This window comes from Ahaetulla prasina, chromosome 7 (assembly GCF_028640845.1).
Source record: "Ahaetulla prasina isolate Xishuangbanna chromosome 7, ASM2864084v1, whole genome shotgun sequence".
Taxonomy (NCBI): Eukaryota; Metazoa; Chordata; class Lepidosauria; order Squamata; family Colubridae; genus Ahaetulla; species Ahaetulla prasina.
This window is the reverse complement of record NC_080545.1, coordinates 79,155,650-79,174,736: the sequence shown is the minus strand read 5'-3', so window position 1 is coordinate 79,174,736 and position 19,087 is coordinate 79,155,650. Positions and strand designations below refer to the sequence as shown.

At 41.5% G+C, this 19,087-nt stretch overlaps 1 protein-coding gene across 3 annotated transcripts in view; it reads right to left on the bottom strand.

Moving 5' to 3' along the window:
• Positions 1-19,087, bottom strand: part of PTN (pleiotrophin) — a 139,155-nt gene that overhangs the window by 94,869 nt on the left and 25,199 nt on the right. The window contains exon 1 of one of the 3 annotated variants that reach the window (XM_058191531.1): positions 641-659. The exons of the other annotated variants lie outside the window; for them this stretch is intronic. The gene's annotated coding sequence lies outside the window, so the exon portion shown is untranslated. Of the gene's footprint in view, positions 1-640; positions 660-19,087 lie in introns of those variants that run through there. 3 annotated transcript variants of the gene reach the window in all.

Genomic DNA, 19,087 nt, shown 5'->3' with positions numbered 1-19,087 from the left:
TGTGCTGAAGAATGGAAATCTATTGTGTTTGGCTCTCTTTTGAAAACCAACAATTTATTTACTAGAAAGAGAAGAAAAAGGGTTAATTTGTTAACATATAGGGATAATCATCAAAAACCAAAACAAGGACTAATGTTTGATGTAATTGTTCAGTAGATATTTCATTCATTCATTCATTCATTCATTCATTCATTCATTTATTCGTTCATTCATTCATTTATAAAAATATTTGCCACCCAATTCCTACCCAATAACTCTGGGTGGGTTATAGCATAAAACATTAAAGCAGAAAAGACATTAAAAGAGATCTGTTTCTATCCATGAAAGGCCACCAAAGAAGTTAACTATCTATTTGTGTCAAAGAATAGAGATTCTCCCAGTCTCTCAGCTCATAGACAAATTGTGAAACAGCAATTCCTGCAATTTATTCATGAGGAGCTGCTCTGCAGAATCATGCGGGCTATCTCAAGATCCTGTTCTAACTCTGGATCTTGTTATACATGTTTGGGATGTAAAATCCTCACCTCTAATTTGATCTGGTCTGTGCTTGTCAAGACTGTGTAGAAAAACTGCAGCTATATAGGCTCAGTTTAGTCACTGCATGAGAGCGGTATGGTGGCTTACTGGTAAAGATGCTCACCTCCCACTCAGAAGATTGAGAGTTCAATCCTAGGTAGCAGCAGATGTTTCTCTTTCCTAGGGTGCAAAGAAAAAATATTTGCTGTGAACTCCATGTAGGTGTCAGGAAGGGAATCCAGACAGTAAATACTCAGACAGTAAATATCCAGTCTCCCTGAATCTATCCCAAATAGGGACCATAGAGTCATAAAAAGGGAATTTAGTCACTGCATGAAGGACAAAGAAGTTAAAAATGTGCATCATCCCCCATTCTCAATCTTGACATAGCAAACCATCACATTGTAAACATGCAAAAATGAAGCATGAATTGATTGTCTATATAAATCTTCAGCTGCAGACAGAAGTGAGGTGTAGAATAATGACCTTGTGAGATAAATCCCAGCCTCTGACTCCTGGCAGGATACTCTAAAAGTATCTGTGATTTTATCAAAGGTGACAAACTCAAGGCCTGCGGGCCGGATCCGGCAATGTGGTCAGATCCAGCCCATTGGACCAACCTGGAAAATGTAAGAGGCCGACCCACATCGCTTCGGCCCGGTCTACCCAATGTGAAGAGGAAACATTAGGCCAGCATGGCTTCGGCCTTGTCTACCCAGCGCGAAGAGGAAACATGCCAGCAGTTTGGGGAATGGTGTCAAGCTGGCCATGGCCACCCAGTCAGCAACACCTACCTAGTCGGCCACACCCATCTGGCCCCCCAAGATCAACCACACCCTGATGCAGCCCTCAATGAAATTGAGTTTGACACCCCTGCTCTATATTCTTTTTCTACATATACGTACACCTGACCATCACATTATCCCTGTTCAAAATAACTACTGTACACAAAGCATGGAAACCAAGTAAGAAATTGTTACCAAATCTATCAATAGTAATCAATTTCTTTAAAAAAAATATCAAATAGGAATGCTAAGAAATTATACTTAAGACTAATTGATACTAACACCATTCACTATATTTCTCCATAACTTTCCATCTTGTACAGCATCCTTGCTTTCACCACTTCCATACGTCGGTTCAAAGATTATTTTATAAAATTCTCATCGCTTTTGGTGCATTTTATTAACTTTCCCAGCCTTGCCTTTCCTCTCAACCCTTGCACATGCTCATCCTGCATAAACTTGCTTTGCAATTCAATTCTCATTGATTTTTCTTTCTTTCTCTCTCTGACCAAACAACTTTAATTTATTTTTTTCCTCCTGGTAACTCACATTTGTATTTCATCCCTGTTTCTTAAAAGCCATTCTTTCTTGGCCTTGGCCTTTTTCTTAAACACATGCATTTCTTAAATACCCAATCTCAATGCATTTTCATTTACTTTTATGTTTTCTCAACCCAGCCCTGAGTTTCACAGAGCATAGTGGGCAGAAGCAGACTCTTCATAGCACAGCCATCTTCATAGCTTTTGAAGTTCATTCATTTCTCCAACAGACCTCATGCTGCCAACTATTTTACAATCAGCATTTGCAGATCTTAAGGTTTCTCCATCCAGTCTCCCATTTCAGTAAACATTCTACCAAGATATACAAATTCATTTACCGGCTCCATTTTTTTCTCCATTTATTTATAACTTGCAATCATTCACTCCATTTGCCTTGTCAAACACAATTACCTGGGACTTTGATACATTAATCCTCAGGTGCACGCTCCCTGTGGCATCATTAAATATAACGTTCACTGAAAATTATTCAAGTTCTCGGCCAGCAATATGCTGTCATCTGCATAAGAAAGTATATACATATTTACCAATAAGGTTAAACACATATATCTTCAATATGTGTGTACAAATGATACATTTCAGTTGTGACCTTAAGTTCCTTATACATTTATCCATCTATACTTTAAATAAGTTGTCTTAACTCCCTTTTGTTAAAAATGGCATTTATCCTCCCAATGCCTTATTTCCATCATACAATGTTCTTATCATATTCAAATAGCCAAACTTCATATTTATTGGATAGGTTCCATAACTCAAGCCATTCACTTTTATACACTCTTTCTAAAACCATTTAAAATATTTATAGATTAGTTGAAAGATTAGCTGAAAAAAATAATCTTTTACACTATTGTTGTTTAATATAGAAGCGCTTCTGAGAAATTCACACCTATGAAATATATCCAACAAACAACCTTTTTTTTTTTGCAGCTTGCTCTCTAAACTTGAACTGCGCATCATACATCAATATTTTTTGTTACATCCACATCACAATACGTCATTTCCCCCTGTTTCTTTTTCCAATCCAATGTCCTGCTTTTTGCAGATCTCTTTGAATTTCATCATAAGGAACCATCTCCAACCAAAAGATGCCATGACTTTCAACTCTATTGGGATTAAGGAAGAACATAGTCAACATTCATGCTAAACAAAATAGATAGGTGCTGTCAAAAACACATGGTTAAAACTGGGAGAGTTAAAGAACTCTGGATCCTTTTAAAAACCTCACCTCTAGCTTGTACTGTTCTGAACTCATAAAGACCACACCAAAATATTGATGTTATCCAGGCTCATGAAACGCTAGGAAGGTAAAACATTGCACAAAAGGTTAGGAAGGTAAAACGTGCATCATCCCTCATTCTCAATCTTCACATAATGAATCATTCTAAGCACGCATAAAACAAAGTATGAGTTGATTACCTATATGAATTCTAATTGATGAGCCAGCTAATCAAAGCACCCATGAATAAAACCATAATTTGGAATATTAAGAACTTGTAATCATCTTCTAAAAGCTGGAGAGAATAATTCCACATTCAAGAAATACTTTTTTTTAAAAAAAGAGATTTGTTTTATATTGCCATAATGCAAAAAATCTTCTTTCTAAAGAAGGGATACAGCTGTCCATCTTCTAATTCTGCTTCTAGTGCTTATCAAGGTGACTATTGTTCCAAAGAACCTTCTGTTCTCATAGCTAAAGAATGGCATAATAGCTATTTCATTAGAAGCAAACTCCCACTCCTTTCTAGCCAGAGGTGGTATTCAGCCGATTCGGACCGGTTCGAGCGAACTGATAGCAGCGACTGGCCACCCACCCATCCACCTGGATGTAATGCCGTCCTATTTAGCCACATTTTTGAGGCTGGATGCATGTGTGCGGAAGGTGTGCACGAGTGAGTGAAGCAAGAGTGCACATGCGGGACGAACTGGTGGCAAGAATATGTGAAACCCACCATTGCTCCTAGCATCTGTTGATGTTACCTAGGTTGATAAGGAGACATTTGCAAGAAAACCACCAAGGTCAGAGAGCACCAAGGGCACAATGGTTCAACCCTGAATGACACGTATTCTCTTCTATAAATACTCTTCTACCATATCCTGAAATGAGAGTGGAATGTAAATTAGGAGACTATCTTTTCTCCATTAGAATGGGAGGATTTTTTAAAAATAAAACAAAGTCAAGAAGCAGTCTGAGACACATGAACAACTATTACACTTCTTAAATTAAGAAAGAGAATAGTTAAGTCAGAGATATTTCCCCTTTATCCCTGAGAGGGGAGAGATGCTGGTGAATGAGAGAACAGTTCTTCTGCAGTGAGGAAAATAGGTCACTGTGCCAGTGAAAAGGGCTGGTGTTTGAGAAAGAGGCAGGCGGTGGGGTTTTTTTTCCATTTTTTTTTAAATCTACAACTGAAAAGCAAGTTTTTCTATTCAAGGATGGGGCAAATTGATCCAGTTTGGTTTTGTCAGGTTACTCATCGTTCCTCAACTTCAGTTTAGGAAAGAAAAAGAAAAAATAGACGAGGGCTTCTACGTCTGCAAGTTGGAGCCCAAGCTTTGCATTTGTCATAAGAAAATTCTAATAGAAAACAAAGACAACAACACAAGCAATCATTCTTACTTTAAGGTCAGAGGTTTATTGTTCCTAATAATTTGGAACATAAGAAATGAATAGATATAAAAGATATGATAGCAGTAATATACTTGCATTAACAAGCCATTGCAATGGGGTCCAATGACAAATAGCAAGTCCTACAAGGACTGCTATAAATCAAATACAAAACAAAGATGATTAGGGGACTGGAGGCTAAAACAAAGCAAGAACGTTGCAGGAAGTGGGTATGTCTAGTTTGATGAAAAGAAGGACTAGGGGAGACATGATAGCAGTGTTCCAATATCTCAGGGGCTGCCACAAAGAAGAGGAAGTCAAACTATTCTCCAAAGCACCTGAGGATAGAAGAAGTAGCAATGGGTGGAAACTAATCAAGGAGAGAAGCAACTTAGAACTAAGGAAAAATTTCCTGACAGAACAATTAATCAGTGGAACAATTTGCTTCCAGAAGTTGTGAGTGCTCCAACACTGGAAGTTTTTAAGAAAATGTTGAATAACCATTTCTCTGAAGTGATGTAGGGTTTCCTGCCTGGGCAGGGGGTTGGACTAGAAGACCTCCAACTCTGTTGTTATTGTTATTGTTGTTGTTGTTGTTGTTGTTGTTGTTGTTGTTGTTGTTGTTATTATTATTATTATTATTATTATTATTATTATTATTATTATTATTATTATTATGCTCCAAGCTGATCTCTAACCCTACCCTTTATACTCTTCTTCTAACCACATACACGCTTCACAACTTCACTGTCACTTTCTGTAAACACCTGTGTACATTACTTTCCATTCCTCATTTCCAACAGTTTCACTCTTCCTGTTTTAAATGTATCCATATAAGTGCCTATTTTGCAAAAACAGGTTTCACAGTTAACAATGGCTCAGCAGGGTTGTAAATAGTTCTGGTGCATTTTGAAACCATCCTAGCTGAAAACTTTGGTTCCTATCTCTTTCTTCTGGGGCCTGCTATCATCCATAGGACTTATTGAATCAAATAGATCAATAGCAGTGGTGGGTTGCTCCTGGTTCGCTCCGGTTTTTGCGAACCAGTGGTAACGGCGGCGGGAGGCTTCACCCATTCACCTGGATGTCTTCATGAATGATCTGTGCATGCGCAGAAGCTTCTACACATGCACAGACATGCATGAGCCCGTTCCGAACCGGTAGCAGAGGTAAGTAGAACCCACCCCTGATCAGTAGGCTATATTTTTTTATTCTCACACACTGCTCCTCAACCGCAGGAATAAGATTAGTTTGTGGACTGTCAAAAGAACTGTTCATTGCTGGTATGAACAGACTTGGGAGGAGGTTGCTGAAACAAGGCACATGATTCTACCAATGAATCTCCCTTCTATTAAGTCACTAAACGTAATCCTGACAGAGACAGTGAGGACTTGCGTTCCTTTTCATTGATCTGTTTCCACTCTTCCTTTCCTCACTCCATCTTAGTTTTGATTCTTTGGACAGCCACTTTTTTAAGGGAGTTACTCTAGGTTACATTGTGCCATCTCTAATGGAATTCCAAAGTTTAATTCATAAAGTGGCCACTCTTGACCTCTGGCCACATTGCCACCCACTCTGCCACCCCCTTCTTTTCCTGTTGCCATGGAAATGAATAGCAGGCTAAAAAAAATGGGAGCAAATGAAGTCTAAAGCTTTTCACAAAACCCCAGAGAGAAAGATGAATGAAACTCATTCATCACAGAGTAAGAGACCCAGTTAAAAAAATTCTGCTGGAAGAGCAAGCCATAAGAGAAAGGAAAGGAGAAAGAAACAGAAGGAAGGATGAAAAGATTACTTCATGCAGGAAGTTATATGATCTGAGAAGAAAACACAGTAATGAGGAAATAAGATAAAATATAGTCCACAGTCAAAACTGAGGGCTTTTTTTTTCAATAACACCAACAGCAATCTTTTAATTTCCCTGATGTTTTAGTTTACTTTCCAATATCTCAGAATGTTTGCATAAGAGGGTTATTTTATAATAAACCCAAATGAGCATTTGGAGCCCTCAAAACATTTCAGGAAAGACTGAGCAGAATGTGGCCTCTTTCCAAATCTCTTCTACTTCAAATCTCTTACCCCCTTCTGAACCACCTATTTTATTTGAAAGAAATATGGAACAAAGCAATAATACAATATAATACAATAATAAAATAAGGAACTTAGTAAAAGAGAGGACTAGATCACATATCAATAAAATAAGGAACTTAGTAAAACAGAGGACTAGATCACATAAAAATTGTTTGTTTATTTGTTCATTGTTCAAATTTATATGCCTGCCCATTTCACAGAAAGTGACTGGGCAGCTACAATAGTCCAATGAAACAATAAATACAAAACAACTGTTGTTTAATAAATCATTTAAATAATTATTTTAAAAAATAAAGAGCTATAAAAGCAGAACTAAACAAGAAAATAAAAATATTAAACAGAGAGCTAGCAATAATAGTGGAGTCACCTCCCAAATTTACCCATCCCCTGCTTGCATAGCCAGCAGTGATGGGTTTCAAAAATTTTTACTACCGGTTCTGTGGGTGTGGCTTGGTGGGTGTGGCATGGCTTGGTGGGCGTGGCTTGGTAGATGTGGCAAGGGAAGGATACTGTAAAATCTCCATTCCCATCCCACTCCAGGGGAAGGTTACTGCAAAATCCCCATTTCCTCCCAATCAGTTGGAACTTGGGAGGCAGAGCATAAATGGGGGCAGGGCCAGTCAGAGGTGGTATTTACTCGTTCTCTGAACTACTCAAAATTTCTGCTACTGGTTCTCCAGAACTTGTCAGAACTTGCTGAAACACCTCCAAGGTCCCTTCCAACTCTGTTATTCTATTCTATTCTATTCTATTCTGTTCTGTTCTATTCTATTCTGTTCTGTTCTGTTCTGTTCTGTTCTGCTCTGTTCTGTTCTGTTCTATTCTATTTCACACTTGTAACTCTTGCACTCCTTCAAGAAGTGGGCAATATGAGTTCACTAATGGCACACTTCTTTGTACAGAAAAGCTGTTAATGTATTAGTAGTATACATAACATATAAGATAACAAAGAAGGGGGTTCCTGTGCATAAATCAAGACAGGCCGGCATTTCATCAATGAAGCTAGAATAAAATTAAATGAAAATAGAGAAGCAAGTTTTCGGGAGGCAACTCCATTTGACTCCTTTCAATATGTAGATATCACCCATGCATCACAAGATAGACGATTGTATTGAATATGGGTAAGATATTACATAAGATACTACATAACATAAATTTACACAAGGATTTTTTTTTTAAATGCAAACAATACTACCAGAAATAACTTTACCTATAGATCAGCTACTATCTCCCATATGTTTTCTTCAAGAGTTCTTGAAGAAAAATGTAGCTCTTTTAAACTTTAATGTAGATAATGTAGATAAACATTGATGTTCTATATAAAAATGAAGGTAACATTATGTGTATTGAGATTCCCAAACTCCACATATACTGATGTGGTCTGAGCTACAACTGTGAAGGATAAGAGGTTGAGCCAGACTGGATAGTCCAGTTATGATTTCAATTCAGTATACAGCAGCTGTGAAAAGGGAAAGTTATGCTAGAAATCAGTAAGAAAGGGCCCAAAAAACTCTGACAACAGTATATGTCAATCTATCCTACATGCACATCTGGAATCCTACGTATGGTTTTATATATGAAATAAAATAGAGCTGAGAAAAATGCCAAAGGATATGTGTATCATGCACCTCCCTTACAAAGAAAGGCTAAAATGTTTAGGATTCTTTAGAATGGAAAAAAATGGCTGAAGGAGATTAAGGAAGTACATAAAATCATACATGTCATGACAAAGTAGACAGAATGTTCTTTTCTGTCCCTTAAAATAGTTAGCACACTGATTGACAGCTCTCTCCAATTTCTCCTGCTTCTTTTATATGCCCTAATTGTCAGATGGGGAAAAAAATACCATAAACACCATAGAATGATTATTCACCTTGGACCTTGATAATGCTATAGCCAATAAAAAAAATCAGATCAAATCAGGGCAGCATTGGGAGACCCGAAAGACCAAGTTAAGGGCAGGCCATTACAGAGAAAATCTATCTATGTGGTTAAGAGTCAACAACTTGGTGGCCTTCAATCAAGAATCTCTTGTATGTTATTGCATATGCCAGACATCATTATCAGTTCCTGAGACAGAGTTACACCAGTAATGTGATACTCTCAACTTCTGGAACATTTTTTTTTATTTGCATTTATATCCCGCCCTTCTCCGAAGACTCAGGGCGGCTTACACTATGTTAAGCAATAGTCTTCATCCATTTGTATATTATATACAAAGTCAACTTATTGCCCCCAACAATCATTTTACCTACCTTATAAAGGATGGAAGGCTGAGTCAACCTTGGGCCTGGTGGGATTTGAACCTGCAGTAATTGCAAGCAGCTGTGTTAATAACAGACTGTCTTAGCAGTCTGAGCCACCAGAGGCCCTCATATGCAGTTTCATCCATGTATAGCCAACTGTCACTTCCTAAAAACCTGTTAAAATTCACATAATGGATTTAGATCACTACCATTTATATTCTGGTGCCTGTATTTGATATTTGTTGATCTAGAATTACCAGCTGCCTGATGGAGGGTATTTTCTCTTTAGGTGATTTTAGTTTCTTTTTCCTATCATCATCCTTTCTCTTTCATTTGGTCTGTAAATTTTGAATATTTCATTCACACCATACTCACCCAAGTTAAGATGTGCAGGTGAAGTTTCCACTATCATAAAAATATGTAACTTATACCAACCAAGATCATGAACAATATTTGAAAAAAGGTACATTTCTACTTCAAGGCTGTAAATCATGTGTTGTGGTCCACCACCAGCCTGTGGAGCTGGAAGCAGAGTAAGACAGTGAGGAGGCTGGGGAGGACAATGAGCCAGTCCAGGAGTCAGGGGAAGGCCCGGATGAGGGTTCTGTTTCGGAGGCAGAGATGGGGCCAGGGCCATTTGAGAGCGATGTGTGGACTCCGGAGCCTTCAGAGGCAGACAGCAGAGAGGCAGAGGAACAGGAGGAGCCTGTTCCTAGTGCATGCATGCAAAAAGCTGCCAGAAGGCAAGAGCAGCTAAAGCAAAAAGGACGACTCAGGAGTAAGGCCAGGAGATGATTTGCCTCTCCCAAAAGGCTTAAAAAAGCAGCAACAGCTCTTGGACTCTTTGTAGGAAAGCAACATTGCTACATTTGTTTCTACTCAGCGTCTCTTGTTTCTGAACTTTATGGGGTATTGCCAAGAAAAGTCTTTGGCAGGATGCCAAAGAAGACAAACGTTTGTGATAAGGTCAAATGACTTTTTCTGAAGGATTTGTTTTGGAATTCATTTGGACTAAGCTGAGAATGAAGTAATTCTCAGCTGTTTTAGTAAAATATGTTTGTTTAGGGCTGATTGTGTCTGGTAATAACTACTTGAGCCTAGGTCACAACACCAGGGCTATCAAACTTGCAGCCCTCAGGCTGGATGCAGTCACGCACTGGCCATGCCAATATCCAGTTTAGTGAAGAGGGAAAAAGTCCTGGTACATCACATAACACCGCTGTGACACCGTTAGTTTGACACCCCTGCTGTAAACCAATGGATCGTTAAAAGTAACACCTCCATGAAAGTAATTTGCAGTGGCTCATTCAAATGACACTTTGCAAAGAGAAAAATCTTGAAACAGGACTGACTCTTCCACTTGACATTGGTGCATAGCAGAGGTGGGTTTCAGCAGGTTCTGACCAGTTCTGGAGAACTGGTAGTGGAAATTTTGAGTAGTTTGGAGAACCAGTAGTAAAAATTCTGACTGGCCCCGCCCCCATCTATTCTCTGTCTCTAGAGTCCCAGCTGATTGGGAGGAAATGGGAATTTTGCAGTAACCTTCCCCTGGAGTGGGGTGGGAATGGAGAGTTTGCAGTATCCTTCCCCTGCCATGCCCACCAAGCCACGCCCACATAACCGGTAGTAAAAAAAATTGAAACCCACCACTGGTATATAGCCATCGCAAGCAGTTGTTAGTATTATATATTTTTTATCTTCAGTCATGAAGATTTTCTAGGATTTTCTGTTTTTAAAATCTACTTTGATTTGAGTGGTTTGGGAATACTCCTTGTAGCTCTTCTGAAGACTCTCAAGAAGCATATCCTTGCTTTATGTTTAAAAGTGCAAGACGGAACCCCTTGATTAAACTTTCCATGGAGATTTTCAAACAGCTGCTCAACTCAGTCATGAAATCGGCACATACCTTGCAACCACATAGCCTCTTGAAATCAAATCTTTGGTATAAATAAGTATCAAAACTTATGCAGGCAGAAAAAGTCCCCCTTATGAAATGAAATTGGATCTCCAACTCTAGTGATGTTAATGAAAAGGAGCAACTTTGGCAAGAAGAATGTAAATTGGAGATTTAAAAGAGGCCTAGGAGCAAATGTGAAGACTAAAGAGGTAAATGAAGGCTGACAAGCCATAAGGAATTCTTTAAGCATCCAAAAAAAAAAACACTTTCAGGACAGAATTGGTGGGCCTGCTATATTAGTAGGGTACATGTTGTGACCAAGTCCCAAGTAGTGATTGCTAAACACAGTTCAGTCCTCAACAAACTTATTTTATTAAAACAGCTGAGAATTAATTCATTCTCAGTTTCATCCAAAACAAAATTCTTAATAACCAGTCCGTCGGCTTTATCACCAACCTTTGATGTCTTTGGCAACCTGCCAAAGGCTTTTCTTGGCAAAAACCCCACAAAGTTCAAGAGACACTGACAAGAAGCACGGAAATCAATGTTGCTTTCCTACGAAGAACCCAATGGCTCACTGCTGCTCTTTTAAGCCTTATGGGAGGGGCCAATCATCTTCTGGCCTTACTCCTGAGTTCTCCTTTTTTCTACAGCTGCTCTTGCCTTCTGGCAGCTCTTCGCATGCATGCACTAGGAACAGGCTCCCCCTGTTCCTCTGCCTATCTGCTGTCTGCCCCTGGAGGCTCCAGAGTCCGCACATCGCTCCCAGATGGCCCTGGCCCCATCTCTGCCTCCAATGCAGAGCCCTTCTCCGGCTTTCCCCTGACTCCACGACTGGCCCATTGTCCTCCCCAGCCTCCTTACTATCCGACTCCACTGCCAGGTCCGCAGGCTGCTGGCGGACCGCAACAGTACAATCAGAGCACGTCCAGAAACAAAAAAAAAATCTCTGTTTGCTACAACTGTTGCTTTTGCAGAGGAAGAAAAAGCTTAATCTGAAGGTGAGACATATGAGAAAGTATTTTGATACTGTCCTGTAAACACTGCTTATACACTGCTTAGGTGTAAAAAAAAAACACACACACACATATACATATACAGATATCTTGATTTATGATTGTTCATTTAACAATTGTTTAAAGTTATGAAAACCTTGGAAAAAATTGGGAGCAGTCTTGGAGGCTCTTTGTTTAGGCCATTTACTGTTAGTTCATTTGGCAATTCCTTGATTGGGTATTGTTGACTTCATCAAGAACAATAATGATGAAGTGAACCCACACTGACAGGACAAGCCACTAGAAAATAAACAGAGAGCAGACTTCACCCCTTGCCAGCAATGATGATGTTCATGTTGCCTAGTTTGGGTAGTGAAACATCTGCAAGAAAACAACCAAGCTCAGAGAGAGCCAAGGACTTCTCATTTCAACCCTGAACTACAAATATTCTTCTTTATTGATCTAATGTCCTCAAACTCCATCACATCGACTCCCCAGGCTGCTCCAGGTGAGGGCTGAGCACTTTGTAGGTACTCTCCTTATCCTCCCACAGCTGCCAGTCAACTGATGGAGTGCATGGCAACTGCCAGAGCAGAACCTGACTCGGCTTCTTCTCCTGCCCCCATGGCATGCTTATTTATACTTGATTTCTAATTTCTGATTGATCTCACACAGGCCAGACAGGGACAACCAAAGGGCAGGCTTGCTCTAAAGCCAATGGTTTCCAGGCGCATCACTCATTTAACAAATACTCTCAATAGTCAGGCTAGTAGGCAGAATAAATTCAGCAACAGAAAAGCTTGAGTTCTATGGCTAGTTCATAAGAAGGAAATTGGGCCACTCTGTATAAGAGAAGATCAGTGGTAGAGAAGAAACCTTGCTATCAGGATTTGACTCCTGGCATCTCCACAGAGGGGGACGCGGTGGCTCAGTGACTAAAACACTGAGCCTGTCAATCGAAAGGTCAGCAGTTCAGCGGTTTGAATCCCTAGTGCCACATAACAGAGTGAATTCCCATTATTTGCCCCAGCTTTTGCCAACCTAGCAGTTCAAAAGCACGTAAAAAATGCAAGTAGAAAAATAGGTGGGAAGTTAACAGCGTTCCATGCACCTTTGGCATTTAATCATGTCAGCCACATGACCATGGAGATGTCTTCGGACAGCGCTGGCTCTTCAGCTTTGAAATGGAGATGAGCACCACCCAGTGGTGGGATTCAGCCAGTTCGCACCACTTCGGGAGAACCGGTTGTTAACTTTCTCAGCAGTTTGGTGAACTGGTTGTTGGAAGAAATCATTAGGGCAGAGAACTGGTTGTTAAATTATTTGAATCCCACCACTGGCACCACCCCCTAGAGTCAGGAATGACTAGTACATGTGTGCGAGGGGAACCTTTACCTTTATCTCCACTTACAAATAACCAATTATAATGCTCAGCTTCATGAAAACTAACAATTGTTTAAACCTGCATAGCTCTGTGATATGGTTTTTTTCCATGTTATTAGTGACCCATCTGGGAAATGCACTGTGTTGACATGAAAAGTAGCCATGGTATGGAGGCCTCCAATTTTGACCTCAGACTTCCAACGATACCAAATGTCATAAGAATGAATCGCATTCCTACCATGCAAAATAGGATCAACCAGTAATTGGGCTGAGCCAGGTTTGGTGGCAGCAGGCCGCCCAGCAAATATTCCATTTATCATCCAACTCCAAAAACTATTGTTTTAGAACAAGGCTGTCAAACTCGCAGCTGGATGCATCACGTGCTGGCCATGCCCATGCCCAGTTTAGTGAAGGGGGAAAAAGTCACAATACATCATGTGACGACGCCATGGCACCATGCGTTTGACACCCCTGGTTTAGAATGTTAAAGAGAAACTGTGACCATTACTCTCCTAGACTCCATCAGTTACAGAGAATTAGGAAGATGACTTTGAAGGAAGTAGTTAAGAACTGTTGCATAAGCAAAGAGGGCTTAAGTTCTGGGAAACAAGATAATTTGGAGGAGACTCTCCAATTCCTTGGATTATAAGAATGTGGAGAGCACAAGACAATCATTCTTACAAGTTTCTGTTACTAGAGTCTATATTCATCAAGTATAGCTCTAAACTTCTAGTGGAGTCAGTTTTCTGAACTGATCTACCATATAGGGCTAACAGTTGATTAAATAAACTTTTAAAATGCAATACTCTTGAAAAGCTCCATGATTATGAGCAATTGTACTATGATAAGTAAGGGACACAGTGGCTCAGTGGCTAAGATGCTGAGCTTGTTGATCAGAAGGTTGGCAGTTCAGCAGTTCGAATCCCTAGTGCCACGTAATGGAATGAGCTCCCGTTATTTGTCCCAGCTTCTGCCAACCTAGCAGTTCGAAAGCACATAAAAAATGCAAGAAGAAAAAATAGGGGCCACCTTTGGTGGGAAAGTAACAGCGCTCCATGTGCCTTTGGTGTTTAGTCATGCTGGCCACATGACCACGGAGATGTCTTCAGACAGTGCTGGCTCCTCAGCTTAGAAACAGAAAGGAGCACTGCCCTTCCTCTAGAGCCGGAAACAACTAGCACACATGTGTGAGGACATAAAACATAGTACATCAGAGTTGGAAGGGACCTTTAAGTCCAATCCCCTGTTTATACCATTTCAGACAAATGACTGTCCAGTCTCTTAAAAGCTCCAGGGTTGGAGAACCCACAACTTCTGAAGGCAAGCTGCTTCACTGTTTGATTGTTCTCAGGGTCAGGAATTTTCTCCTTAGTTCTAGGTTGCTTCTCTACTTGGTTAGTTTCCATCCATTCTTTCTTTTTCTTGCATCCTGGTGCTTTGGAAAATAAAGCAGCCCCTCAAATATTGGAATACTGCTATTGGAACACTGCTATCATGTCATCCCTAGTTCTTCTTTTTTACTAGACTAGACATACCCAATTCCTGCAACTGTTCTTCAAATGTTTTAGCCTCCAGGCCCCAGGTCATCAGGATCAGTGGTGGGATTCAAGTAATTCAACAACCGGTTCTCTGCCCTCATGATTTCTTCCAATGACCAATTTGCCAAACTGCTCAGAAGGTTAACAACCGGTTCTCCCGAAGTGGTGCAAACTGGCTGAATCCCACCACCGATCAGGATATAAATATATCCTGGAACCAGTTCGACCAATTCAGGGGATGGGAGGGAATGTAGTAGTAACTGGAATGACTAGCCCACATTGAATTGTGATTCTCATAAACAGGCCTATCAACTCTGAAAGGAATTATACCAAGAATTCTGAAGTCTTCCCTTGGGATCAGTAATAGACAATTGAAAAGTGCTCAGTGCTATAGAACTAAGTACTTAGCTCTCTGCTCTATATTAATGGCACTTTCGAAAACCTGATCACCCCTACATTCAGAAAGCAGATCTGTAAAGAAAGATGTCTGCACTTCAGTCTCTGGAGAACTCCAAAGAGGAACATTCCACAAGCTACAAGAAGTCCTCGACTGATGACCATAGTCAAGCCCAAAATTTACGTTGCTAAGTGAGACACTGAAGTGAGTTTTGCCTCATTTTACGACCTTCCTTGCCACAGTTGTTAAGTGAATCACTGCAGTTGTTCCGTTAGTAACAAGGTTGTTAAGTGAATCTGGTTTCCCTGTGGAATTTGCTTGTCAGAAGGTCACAAAAGGGGATCACATGACCCCAGGGTACTGCAGTCGTCATAAACGCGAGTCAATTGGCAAGCATCTGAATTTGGATCGCATGACCATGAAGATGCTGCAACGGTTGTGAGTAGGAAAAATGGTCATAAGCAGAGGTGGTATTCAGCCGGTTTGGACTAGTTCGCCTGAACTGGTAGCAGAAATCGTGGGTGGGTCTGCCCAACCGCCCACCCACCCCAGCTCTATGCCGTCCTATATAGGCACATTTTTGAGTCTGGGCGCATGCGCAGAAGACCGGGTGCATGCGTGGACGGGGCATGTGTGAGTGAAGCAAGTGTGTGAGTGTGCATGCTCACATTTGTGAACCGGTAGGGCTGTGATGGTGAACCTATGGCACACATGTGAGACGTGGCACGCAGAGTCCTCTCTGTGGGCACACGCACCATCACCAGCTGCTCTTCTGGTGTGCTTCTTTTGGTGTGCACATGCGCACCAGCCAGCTGGTCTGGTACCGGAAAATGGGCTGAAAATGCTTTTCGGCACCGAGTGCCCAAACTGGATTTGTGTGTGCATGTGCATGCATGTGCGCGTGCTGGAGCCCTAGAAACACAAAGACCAGCTGTTTGGACTGCACGACTGTTTTTTGAGCATTTTTGGCCATTTATTGGGCCATTTTCAGGCCATTTTTGGGCCTGAAAAACGTCCTGAAAATGGCCTGAAAACAGCCTGAAAAATGGCCAAAAATGCATGCACGTGCCGGCCAGCTGATCTTCTGGGGCTCTGGCACACGCACATGCATGTACATGCAAGTGCAAATCTGGTTTGGGCACTCGGTGCTGAAAAGGTTCGCCATCGCTGCGGTAGGGAAAGTAAGTGAATACCACCCCTGGTTGTAAGTCACTTTTTTTCTATGCCATTGTAACTTTGAATTGTCACTAAATGAACTGTTGTAAGTCAAGGACTACCTATATGTGAATAGAGGTACTCGATTAGATTAGATTAGATTAGATTAGATTAGATTAGATTAGATTAGAGCTATTTTCTAAATTCAACTTCTTCTTCTTTCTCTAGGAAGGGAGCATAAGCTTTCCCAGTTTCCCACTAATTACCCTTAGAGGCAGAGGAAGAAAAGTAGCATGGAAGGACCAAAGGGAAACTAATATTTTTTTTAGAAAAAGACATGAACAATGATTAATGTACATTTAATGCTCTGGAGATGAGAGATTAAACCATGGGTTTTGTTGTTGTTGTTTCATTGCATGTAATTCCCACTGCAGATTCAGATGCACCCAGCCAAGCTGTTAATGAAAATGAGGGAGCTCAGACACCAAATAAGAATATGGTTGTGACCTCTGGGAAAACAGCTATCCAAAACAAACAAGTCAGTCAGGTAACCCAACGCTACCGGGAGCCAATCAGGACACCTCTGAAGGTTTCCGGTAGTAAGCGCAAGGGTTCTTCATGCACAATATGAATAAGAGTTTAAAGAATAGAGAATTTAATTGGGTGAAGTTTGATACTCGCTGGGCCTCTTTCAGCGCTTGGTAGGATTATTACTCTGAAATTGAAATTATTATTCCGAAAGGAATGCAGATTGTGGTTGTGGTTGTTGTACTTTGAACCCAAGGTGTAAAAAGGTGCACACTAAGGAAGAAGATAATTCCAAGCTAGCACAAATTTTAAACACATTGTGTATTCCTTTACAAATTACCAGTCATTTTTGGTTCCTGTTTTCAAAAGATCAGTAATAGCATTTTTCTCTTCAACAGTTGACACATCTCTTCAGTTTTAAAAATCCACCTGCTAATTACTGGTGATGATAGATAGAAGAAAGAAAGAAAGAAAGAAAGAAAGAAAGAAAGAAAGAAAGAAAGAAAGAAAGAAAGAAAGAAAGAAAGAAAGAAAGAAAGAAAGAAAGAAAGAAAGAAAGAAAGAAAGAAATAGACACACACAGACAGAGAGAGATAGACAGAGAAACAGCAATAGATAGATAGATAGGTAGGTAGGTAAGTAGGCGGATGGACGGACGGACAGACAGATGGATAGATAGATAGACAGAGACAGACAGACAGACGGACAGACGGAAAGAGACGGACAGAGATAGATATTTATTTATTTATTTATTTATTTAGATTTTTATACCGCCCTTCTCCTGAAGGACTCAGGGCAGTGTACAGCCAAAGTATAAAAACAACAAAATGTACAATTAAAACAAAAACGTAAAACAAACATAATCCATAAATGGCCGAAATTAAAACAATCAAATTTAAAAACCCTTAAAATTTATAAATAATAACCCCGATTAAAATTGTTTAGAATTAAAAGTTTAGAATTAAAAATTTAAGCCAGTCCCGCTTGAATAAACAAATGCGTTTTCAGCTCACGGCGAAAGGTCCGAAGGTCGGGTAATTGGCGCAAACCAGGGGGAAGTTCGTTCCAAAGGGTAGGAGCTCCTACAGAGAAGGCCCTTCCCCTGGGGGCCGCCAGCCGACATTGCTTGGCGGACGGCACCCTGAGAAGACCCTCTCTGTGTGAGCGTACAGGTCGGTGGGAGGCATAAGGTAACAGCAGGCGGTCCCGTAAGTACCCGGGCCCTAAGCCATGGAGCGCTTTAAAGGTGGTAACCAAAACCTTAAAGCGCACCCGAAAGACCACAGGAAGCCAGTGCAGACTGCGCAGGAGCGGTGTTACGTGGGAGCAGCGTGGGGCTCCCTCAATCACCCGCGCAGCTGCATTCTGAACTAACTGAAGCCTCCGGGTGCACTTCAGGGGAAGCCCCATGTAGAGAGCATTGCAATAATCCAAACGAGAAGTGACAAGAGCGTGAGTGACCGTGCATAAGGCATCCCGGTCAAGGAAGGGGCGCAACTGGCGGACCAGGCGCACCTGGTAAAAAGCTCTCCTGGAGACGGCCGCCAAATGGTCTTCAAACGACAGCCGTCCATCCAGGAGAACACCCAAGTTGCGCACCCTTTCCATTGGGGCCAATGACTCGCCCCCAACAGTCAGCTGCAGTTGCAGCTGACTGTACCGGGGTGCCGGCATCCACAGCCACTCCGTCTTGGAGGGATTGAGCTTGAGCCTGTTTCTCCCCATCCAGACCCGTACGGCTTCCAGGCACCGGGACAGCACTTCGACAGCTTCGTTGGGGTGGCCCGGGGTGGAAAAGTACAGCTGCGTGTCATCAGCGTACAGATGGTAACTCACCCCAAAGCCACTGATGACCTCACCCATTGGCTTCATATAGATGTTGAACAGGAGAGGCGAGAGAATCAACCCCTGAGGCACCCCACAAGTAAGGCGCCTCACGGTCGATCTCTGCCCCCCTGTCAACACCGTCTGCATCCGGTCAGAGAGATAGGAGGAGAACCACCGATAAACGGTGCCTACCACTCCCAAACTCTCCAACCGGTGCAGCAAGATATCATGGTCGATGGTATCAAAAGCCGCCGAGAGATCTAACAGAACCAGGGCAGAGGAACAACCCCTATCCCTGGCCCTCCAGAGATCATCCACCAACGCGACCAAAGCTGTCTCCGTGCTATGTCCGGACTGGAAGCCGGACTGGAACGTGTCTAGATAGACAGCTTCATCCAGGTACCGGGGGAGCTGCCATGCCACCACACTCTCTACAACCTTCGCCACAAAGCAAAGGTTGGAGACTGGACGATAATTTCCTAAAATAGATGGGTCCAGGGAAGGCTTCTTGAGGAGGGGTCTCACCACCGCCTCTTTCAAGGCAGCGGGGAAAACCCCTTCCAACAA